At 43.9% G+C, this 10,313-nt stretch overlaps 1 pseudogene; it reads right to left on the bottom strand.

The window, feature by feature from the left end:
* Positions 1–7,907: 7,907 nt before the first annotated feature.
* Positions 7,908–9,512, bottom strand: LOC137519459 (UDP-glucuronosyltransferase 2B31 pseudogene; annotated as a pseudogene).
* Between the last annotated feature and the right edge of the window lie 801 nt (positions 9,513–10,313).

Below are 10,313 nucleotides of genomic sequence, written 5' to 3'. Positions count from 1 at the left end.
GATGAGGTGGATGAGAATTATTATTATTATTATTATTTTTATTAGGATTATAGAGTTCTTTGTCAAAGAACCACTTAAAGTGGATCTAGCTCAAGCCACTTAAAGTGGATCTAAACGCAGAACTTCCTCTCTGCCCAAAAAGATTAGGCCTACCATGATGACCGTTAGGGGAAATAAATATTATTTATTCAAATTTTGTGTGCGGGGAGCACACACACACACAAAAACCTCAAACAAACAAAAACTGAAGTTTTAACTGGATTAAAGGGGCACTACAGCGAAAAACTGTAAAATTTAAAATATGTGCAAACATATACAAATAAGAAGTACACTTTTTCCAGAGTAAAATGAGCCATAAATTACTTCTCTCCTATAAGGCTGTCACTTACAGTAGGTTGTAGAAATCTGACAGAAGTGACAGGTTTTGGACTAGTCCATCTCTTCAGAGGGGATTCTTAGCAAGGCTTTTATTCTTTACAAAGATATTCACTGAAAAGGATTTAAACAATGATGCTGGCCAGCTTCCTTGCTGCCATTTACTAAGTGATTTTGAAAATAAATATATCCCTGAGAATTCCCTATAAAGAGATGGACTTTACCCCCTGGTGGCCGCACTCTTTACAGTGGCTCAGTGGCGTGCAGGATCAAACTGCGCATGCGCAAAGCATATTATATTCGGTTTAAAGGTCCTGACCAGAAGGGGGGGGACAGGAAATGCTGTCCTCGATTGGATAACATTTCTGACACATGTATGTACTCCCTTTAAAGCTTCAGTCTTTTCCAGAAGAGGCAGAGCTGCTGCTCTCTAATTGCCTGCTACTGATAAGGCTAATAACACCCTGATGTAGCTAAACAAACACACAGCTCAGAGCAGCGGAGGTCCACAGCATTTATATGTGGTATGTAAACTTTTCATTGTGTGCAGTGCAAGAGTTTGGGTCCGCTTTAAAGGAATCATCAGGGAAAAAAACAAAAATCAGCTTTACTCATCTGGGGCTTTCTCCAGCCCCTTGCATCCGACTGTCCCACACTGACCGCTCCACTCTCCGCCCCCGTCCCGGGCTCCCCGACCCTGAGGTTGTCCTTACTGGGCCTGCGTCAAGCACCGCTGTCAATCACGGCCACGTTGTCCGCGGCTTACTGCGCAGGCATAGGTGATGTCTCCTGGTATAGGTTAGAGGGGGAAACAGCCAGGATGGGGGTGGCAGTGGTCGGCGGGGAGGGGATGGCCCCTCTCCCTCACCTGGGTCCCCCATTCCCACTCCTCCTCCAGCTATTTCTGCAAAACTTGCTAAGATATAATGTGTGCGGCGAGCGGGGAGCTTACCTTCTTTCCTTACTTCCTCCGAAGTATAGAGAGCGGCATTGAAGGAAGGCAAGCGGTGGGACACAAGGAGAGAAGAAGTGTCCCCGCTCGCTGCATACATTATATTTTAAAAAGTTTTGAGCAAATAGCTGGAGGGGAGCGGAGACAGGGGACCCAGGTGAGGGAGGGGGGACGGACCCCCTCCCAGTCGACCGCTGTCACCCCCGTCCTGGCTGCTTCCACCTCCAGTTTGGTGCTCCCCCCCCCCCGGACTGAAAACGTATACGGTACTGCAAATTTATTAAAAAAGGTAAAAAAACGGAGGGAAATAGGACATGAACAAGTGTTGACCTAGCCTTAATGTCTGTGTAACCATTTATGGTTATAGATTTATGAACAATGTTATCCTGCTGTTGTAGCTCAGGACGCTTCATGGTAATAGGCAAACTTCTCTTTTTCTTTTTGAAGCTTCTGTGAAATATCACAGGTCCGCTCAGCCCTAGTTTGCACGGCAGAAGTTGTGTAAAAATAGTCTGCTTATCAGTATCATTACTTGCTTCCTGTTTTCTCCTGTGCCGCATGGTGGCTGGCAGTAGATGTGTGATAGACATCTCTTGCGAGTGGAGGAAGTGTACAAATAGGAAGTACGCCAGGCGACCTTCTAAAAGGGTGCTATAAAAATAATAATATTACTGTGACTCTGGAGGGCGCAAAACCTCAGGCCCAGCCGCCAAAGGGGCAGCGACAGCATGGATGCCCCTGGCACCTGTTCAGACTTCTGTAAGGACAAATTTGCACTGGGCTTCCGTTTACGAATCGAACTTGGTACAGCTATAGGGATTCAGATGTGCGCTGCGGAAAAATGCAGCATGTGTCAATTTTATCCCACACATTTCAAAATTAAAGAGAACCTGTAACAAAAAAAAAGTTACCCTGGGGGGTACTCACCTCGGGAGGGGGAATCCTCAGGATTCCAATGAGGCTTCCCCATCCCTGTAGCTGCAGGCAGTCCAGCACTGGCTCCCCTGGAAGTGTCCTGGAATCCTCCCTTGACAAGCGCTGGTAAGCGCTGATTTATTTACCTTCCTGGCTCCAGCGCAGGCGCTGTTGCGGCTCTCCGCACGGAGATAGGTGAAAATAGCCAATCTCTGTTGGGTCCGCTCTACTGCGCAGGTGCAGGAGACTTGCGCCTGCGCAGTAGAGCGGCCCGACAGCGATCGGCTACTTCCGCCTATCTCCGAGCAAAGAGCCGATACTGCGCCTGCGCTGGAGCCTGGAAGGTAAATATTTACATCCTAGCTGTTCCGGGAGCTTTATCACAGCCGCCGCCGTGGGACTGAGGAGGACGGGGGAAGCCTCAATAGAATCCGGAGGCTTCCCCCACCCGAGGTGAGGACCCCCGAGGGGAGGTTTTTTCGTTACAGGTTTTCTTTAAGACAAGACACAGAACATTTATATTGCGCTTTTCTCCTGGCAGGCTCAGAGCGCCAGAGCTGCAGCCACTAGGACGCGCTCTATTGGCAGTAGCAGTGTTAGGAAGTCTTGACCAAGGTCTCCTACTGAATAGGTGCAGCTTACTGAACAGGAAGAGATGAGATTAGAACACAGGTCTCCTGTGTCAGAGGCAGAGCCCTTAAAGGGGAACTTCAGCCTAAACAAACATACTGTCATCAAGTTACATTAGTTATGTTAAGTAGAATAGATAGGTAATATAATCTCTTACCCACCCTGTTTTAAAAGAACAGGCAAATGTTTGTGATTCATGGGGGCTGCCATCTTTGTCATGGGGGCAGCCTTCTTTTTGGTTGAAAGGAGGTGACACGGAGCAGGAAACACAGTTCCAACTGTCCTGTGTCCTGATTACCCCTCCTAGCTGCACACGCTAGGCTTCAAATGTCAAATTGAAATTGTAAAATAAAAAAAAAATAAAAATTGCACCAAAACAGCAGAACGAGAACAACAAAATCAGAAATCCCATCATGCTTTGCACAGCATCAGGGGAAAAATGCCCGGGCAGTTTTCTTCTGTGCAGCTAAAAATGAGGCTTGTATAAGAGAAACAACGTTCTGATGCTGTGAAACTGTTAAAGAAACACAAAGCCTTTTCAGTGCTGCTGAGTCGATTTTTAGTCCGGAGGTTCAATTTAACAAGCACACTGTCCAAAATGAACTCTCACAGGCATGGAGGTCACTACACTAGAGCTGTACAGGTTGCGGTTGATCCTATTACTCTATGTTGAAGCTGGTGGATTTTCTTTCCAAACTTCATTTTATTAGAATTTTTTTCTTTTTTAAAGATAATTTTTATTAGAAGATAACTTCAGTATAACAAGACCATGACAGTATACAAACTGTATCCAAATAAGTATAATAACAGTACAATTAGATCGTAAAATGATACAGTACAGTTTATATCTTATTTATCCAGATATCTTCTATTAATTAAAAAAAAAAAATTCAAAGGTGAATGTAGTCATAGCTGAACTAGACAATTGGGGATCAGAGCCAGGACAAGGTCCTCCAGCACCCAAGGCTGAGACACCAAAGTGCGCCCCTCCATCCCTCCCACCCCAGCCGTCACACACTGATTGCTATTAAGCTGACCACTAACGGTCCAATTTCTAGCGAAAAATCGTTCGAGCGATCAGAAATTCTGATCGGATTGGTTGTAAATAATCTCCATTGATGGACACAATTGATTATGAACGAGTGAAAAAAATGTCGCCCGAATGAATTTTCGTCGAATGAAAATTTGGATTTTCTTGGTGGTCGTGATAAATAGGAAGCAATGATTGGTTAGTTGATGGTGTAGTGAACGATTTTTCGTCCGATCAGAATTTCTGATCGCTCGAACGATTTTTCGCTAAAAATTGGACCATTAGTGGCCAGCTTTAGACTAAGAGGCTCCCCAGGGCCCCCAACACCTTAATCTCTAGAGATCTGGCTTTTCTTATTTATATCTGCTTCAAACACAATAGGGGAATGATAGCTGAGTGAGTTGTGTGCCCCTCCTACACTGCGCCCTGAGGCTGGAGCCTCTCTGGCCTCTGCCTCGGCCCTGCCCCTGTTAGGGACAAAGGATTCACTTGACAGTCTTATGCATAAAGACCTGGGATGTGCTAAGAATTTGTGACTATGGGCTATTAGCTATTTTTTTCCTCCTGAGTTTTCTCCTGAGTTGTGATATTTTCACACGTTGTCAATAAAAGCCCTTTAAGCCACCAGGGAGCAATAAAATACTCAATACTATTTTGAAATTACTTTTTCACCTAAATTTTGGCATTTTTTTCAATTACGAAGTGCTGAAACGCAGAGGCGGGACGAGGTCCTCCAGCACCCAAGGCTGAGACACCAAAGTGCGCCCCATCATCCCTTCCCCCCCAGCCGTCACACACTGACTGCTGATTAGACTAACTGCCACCCCAGGGCCCCCAACACCTTAATCTCTCATTATCTGGCTTGCAGTCTGCCTCTGCCTCGGCCCTGCCCTGCTGAAACGTTATCTCCTAGGAGATCATTTTTCATCTTCCCTTTAAAATAACCTTTCAGCACTTTGCACTTGAAAAGTACCAAAAAGTAGGTGAAAAAGTACTGTCACAATTATTTTGAGTATTTTCGTGCTTGCTAATGGCGTAAAAGGCATTTTATTGAGAAGGTGTTAACATGTCACCTAGAAGATAACTCAAGAAAACGTTGTCTGGGAGCAAAGCTGAGCCATTGAACCATTTCTGCCGCCCGGACATGAAGCTCACGTCGGGGCGACTGCTCTGCTGCGGTGCCGCGCTTCGGCACGAGATCATGGGCGTGCCCCCCGGTAGCCCTGGGATCAGTGAACGGGAACATGGTTCCCGATCACCGATCCCTTTCCCCCCGCAGAAAAACCAAAGCGCTCTTACAAGAGGCTTCAGTTTTTCTGCCCAGAAAAATGTCCCTATCCCCCTTGTACTTCCGCTTGGTGAGAAGCACAAGGAGGAGAAAAAAATTGATGGTGGCCATGTTGTGGCCAAATGGTAAAACTACATCTACATATTTTTTACATTACAATTTACACATATAACAACATTAAAAATTAATAGTTTATGTCCCACACCAAAATATTACCCAAATAAAATTTTTAATGGAAAAAAAAAAATTACAATTAAAAAAAAAAAAGACAAATAGTTACCTAAGGTTCTGAACTTTTTAAATATGCATTTGAAGGGGGTATACTACGAACATTTTTAAAATTATAAGCTTGTAAATAGTGATGGACGCAAAACAGAAACAATGCACCTTTATTTCCAAATAAAATATTGGCGCCATACATTGTGATAGGGACAAAATTTAAATGGTATAATAACCGAGACAAACGGGCAAATAAAATACATAGGTTTTCATTATGGTAGCATGGATTATTTTAAAGCTATAATGGCCAAAAACTGAGAAATAATGAATTTTTTCTTATTAATCCTGTTAAAATGCATTTATAAAAAAAATAATTCTTAGCAAAATGTACCACCCAAAGAGAGCCTAATTAGTGGCGGAAAAAACAGGCTATAGATCAATAAATTGTGATAAGTAGTGATAAAGTTATTAGCGAATGAATGGGAGGTGAAAATTGCTCTGATGCATAAGGTGAAAAATCCCAGCGGGCTGAAATGGTTAAAGTGTAAATTGTTTTGTTTTATTGCTGTGTTTGTTCCTGTTGAGGAAATAGTGATGTATCACTAATTTCTGACAGCAATAGCATTTATATTATGGTGCTAACATTGAAAGAGGTGACGAATGTAAACATCAGGGATAAAAGGCAAAATATCCAGACAGAGGTTGAAATATTTTCCTGCGCTATCCAAAGTAAAAAAAAAAGCAAAAAACCCTTTTGGCTGAAGATCCACTGTGAGGTGGTCCCTAATACAGGGCCTGTTCTAGTTAAAAAAAAAAGCAGCTTTAAGGGCCCTTTCTTTCCCTCCAGAGCCACTGAGCAGGCTGTTGACCCCCTCCCCCATCAACCCCTCCCATGGCTCAATGCACACCCCAACTTCAATGTAATAACATGCTGCAGGTCACAGAGAAGATGCAGCCAGTGGTGGATGAAGAAGGGAGTAGCACAGAGCCACAGAAGAGTGCACCTGCTGGGACAGGTGAGAAGCTACTCTGCCAAAGACTCTGCAGAGGCCCCGGAAAGCAACAGTTAAAGTGAACCTCCGGACTAAAAATCTACTCAGCAGAACTGAAAAGGCTTGGTGTTGCTATAACAGTTTCACAGCATCAGAACCAAAGCATCATTTTTAGCTGCATTTTTAGCTAAGCTCCACCCATCAAAGAAAAAAAGCCCAGGCTTTTTTTCCCTAATGATGTGCAGAGCATGATGGGATTTCCTATGTTGTTGTTCACGTTGCCTAGCAACTGGGAGAGGTGCTCAGGACACAGGACAGTTGGCACTGTGTATCATGCTCTCTGTCACCTCCTTTCAACTAAAAAGATGGCTGCCATCATGAAATCAAACATTTGCCTGTTCTTTTAAAACAGTGTGGGAAAGAGATTAATTAACATAACTAATGTAACTTAATGACAGTATGTTTGTTTAGGCTGGAATTCCTCTTTAAGTTGAGGCAGGAGACACCTTGGGGTCCCCTACAGGCTCTGGGCAATCCCCCCTTTTGCAACTATGGTAACACCAGCCCTGGACGCAAGAGAGGAAAGAAGTTTAACTTGCCTGGGGCCTGTTTCAGGCCTTTGTAGTCCGCCGGTCCCCTCTGTTGTGCTACTGTGAAGTACGTGATGCAGGTGGGTCACAGACTACTGCGCATCATGCACATTCCTGGCCACGCGCACCATCCAATTGTGCTTCCGTGGTCAGGAGTGTTCTGTGCAGGCAAGCACAGATACAATCTTTATGAACTGGACATCTGCAGTAAGTTTCCGACTACAGGAGCGCAATCGGGTGGTGTGCGCGGCTAGGACCGCTAATGATCAGTAGTCTGAAACTCAGCCGAGTCATGGGCTTCTACGTGGCTGTCAGCGGCACAATGGAGGGATCTGGGAGGATGGTGAGGGGGCTACAGTGGGCTGGAGGAAGCACCATGTAAGTAAAAATCCTTTCTTTCCTTGGTCTAAGGTACACTTTAAAGGATACCCTAACTGAAATGTGACATAATGAGTTAGACATGTGTATGTACAGTGCCTAGCACACAAATAACTATGCTGTGTTCCTGTTTTTCTCTCTCTGTCTGAAAGAGTTAAATATCAGGTATTTAAGTCCTGACTCAGACAGGAAGTCACTACAGTGTGACCCTCACTGATAAGAAATTCCCCTTTTTTATCTCTTTCTTGCTCTCAGAAGCCATTTTCTGCTAGGAACGTGTTTTATAGTTTGAATTTCTTATCGGTGAGGGTCACACTGTAGTCACTTCCTGTCAGGACTGAGTCAGCCACTTACATACCTGATATTTAACTCTTTCAGACAGAGAAAGAAAAAAAGGAACACAGCATAGTTATTTGTGTGCTAGGCACTGTACATACACATATCTATCTCATTATGTCACATTTCAGTTCGGGTATCCTTTAAGCCAACAAGGGGTTTGAACACTAATCAAGTATGGCAAGTTTCAAAAAAAATAATTTTATGACTTCTTCTGCTTTTGTTTCTGCTGCTTCCGGCAACAGAAGGTCTTCAGGACAGCTTTTAGGATTCTGGCTGATATGTAAAAAGAAAGGAAAACTGAAAACAAAAGCAAACCCAAAACATCAACCAAGTAGTACTGATACCAAGCAAGGTCATTGGCTGCAGGCTGCAGGTGTTTTGCTCCTTTATGCCGCATGACAAACTCAGTCCAGAAAACGGCCAAGTCCCGTGGAGGCACTGGTGTGTCTCGGTGTAACTTTGAGAGATGATTCATGGCCTGGCTATAGGATGGGTCATCAATAACTAGACGCACAGCATTGAAAATATCTTTTGAGGTGATATCCTGTATGTCCTCCAACAAGATGGCCGCTCCTTTTATCTTCAAACGCAAAAGGTTTTCATACTGGTCCCCAAACAGCGGGAATCCTACTATGGGAACTCCATGGTAAATGGCCTCATAGACGCCATTCTCTCCTCCATGTGCAAGGAACGCCTTGGTGTTGGGATGACTGAGGAGATCATTTTGAGGAAGCCAGTCCACAATCAATGTGTTATTACCCAACGTGTCTAGAGGTTCTCCAGCATAGCGCCAGATGACTCGCTCTTTAAGTTGCGCTAAACCAGCTGCAACCTCTCTACCAACATGGAGAGGAAGACTGTTAACGATGGAACCCAGAGAAAAGACCACCACGCCTTGCACCGAACCATCCATAAACTCCTGAATATCTTCTGGAAGTGGTTTAGCTGGCCTGCACTGAAAGCCTCCAATATAGACAACATTGGGCATAGTTGGCCTTGGGAACTCAAATACAAAATCCACCTTCATCAAGTAGATGTCAGCTCTCTTGTACATGTCAAAAATGCCAATATCTGTATGGATATAGCGCTGTGCCAGTCTATCATAATGAGGGTATATGATGAAGTGGTTGGCAGCCTGGTAAAGGTAATACAGAGCAACATTTTTCATTCTTTCTTGGAAATCCATTCTATCTGCAACTCGAGAGTGAATCACTGGCACATAGGAGAGTGGAGATGGTGCAATAGCAAAATGTATGTCTTCTGTAGGCATCCATCTCCCAAAAAATACTATAGGAAGCTTGAGATGATAAGCTAGCATTACACTGGCCACATTGAAGGGATCAGCCAGGATCAGGTCGAATTCAGCATTGGTCAGGTGATCCATTACCTCTTGGTTCTCAAACAAGGCCCCAAGTGCTGCTGTGGCCATCTCAGCACCTGTCTTAGCACTTTCAATGAAGTCCTTAGCTATGGAAAAAGAAGAGGAATGTTTGGTGAACGCTTGCTGCAGAATGCAGTTCCGTGAGAACTCTTCGAATTCTTTCCTACTAAAGGAGTATGCCGCTGGCATGTGAACATGCTGAATCTTAAAGTGTTCGGATGTTTCTTCAATGTACAAGCTGTTGGAGGGTCTGATGACTGTCAACTCATGTCCTCTGTGGACCAGCTCCATCATAAGAATCTTAATATTAATCCAATGACTTCCATCCACTGGCACAACAAGTATTCTACCAGCCTGTGCAAAGGCAAGGAATAGAGTCCAAGTCAGTAGACAAGTACACAAGGTCTTGGATGTAGTTGACATTATGGAGTAGCTTCAAGGCTTGTGGATATGGCAGCTCTTCAGTAGTGGCTGTATTTCCTACTACTCAACCTGCAGAAAACAGGGAGAATACCATATATGAGCTACAGCTTAAACCTATAGTGCAAAGTCATCCTGATAGAGCATTTAGGCACCTCCCTCGAGTTCCATATATCTTTTTACGTGCTTGACTTTAGTTGTTAGGGTCACCATATCTTATCTTATTATACTGTAGTCTATTAGCAAGTTTTCAGCCTAGTTTTATAGGATCAGCAAGGGGGGTTGAGAACAAATAAATGTTCAGCCGCTCTCTGAAGTGCTGCTATAATTTATTCACCTAGAGACATTAGATGTAACATTGTAACACAGTTACAACTAGATATACTGGTGGTATTGACTATGAATGTAAAGTGCATATGATATAGATAATTATGCCGCATCAGTTGAGAGCCTAATGTTTATGAATACAAATTGTGATCAGCTTATGTAAATTAGCTTATTGCTGTTTCTTACTCTGAGCTGTGAGCTTTTTTCTTTGGAAAGGGTGCATACGGGAAACAATGAATGGCTCCACAATAGAGCACAAGGTTGAATGCTGACAAAACTGAGGTCCTCTTTGTCCAAAGCCAGTGCTCGCCATCAAAACAGCTCTATCCTAAAGCCACACCAATCAGGATTGGGAATTCGGACATAAACAGCTCCAACCTTGTGCGCAGCCTTGGCGTACTAATCGATGGGGATTTGAATTTCAGAAACCAAATTTCATCTGTAGTTAAATCTTCCTACTTTCATCTGAAGAACATT

Source organism: Hyperolius riggenbachi, chromosome 5 (genome assembly GCF_040937935.1).
Source record: "Hyperolius riggenbachi isolate aHypRig1 chromosome 5, aHypRig1.pri, whole genome shotgun sequence".
NCBI lineage: Eukaryota > Metazoa > Chordata > Amphibia > Anura > Hyperoliidae > Hyperolius > Hyperolius riggenbachi.
This window is presented reverse-complemented; position numbering and strand designations above follow the sequence as displayed.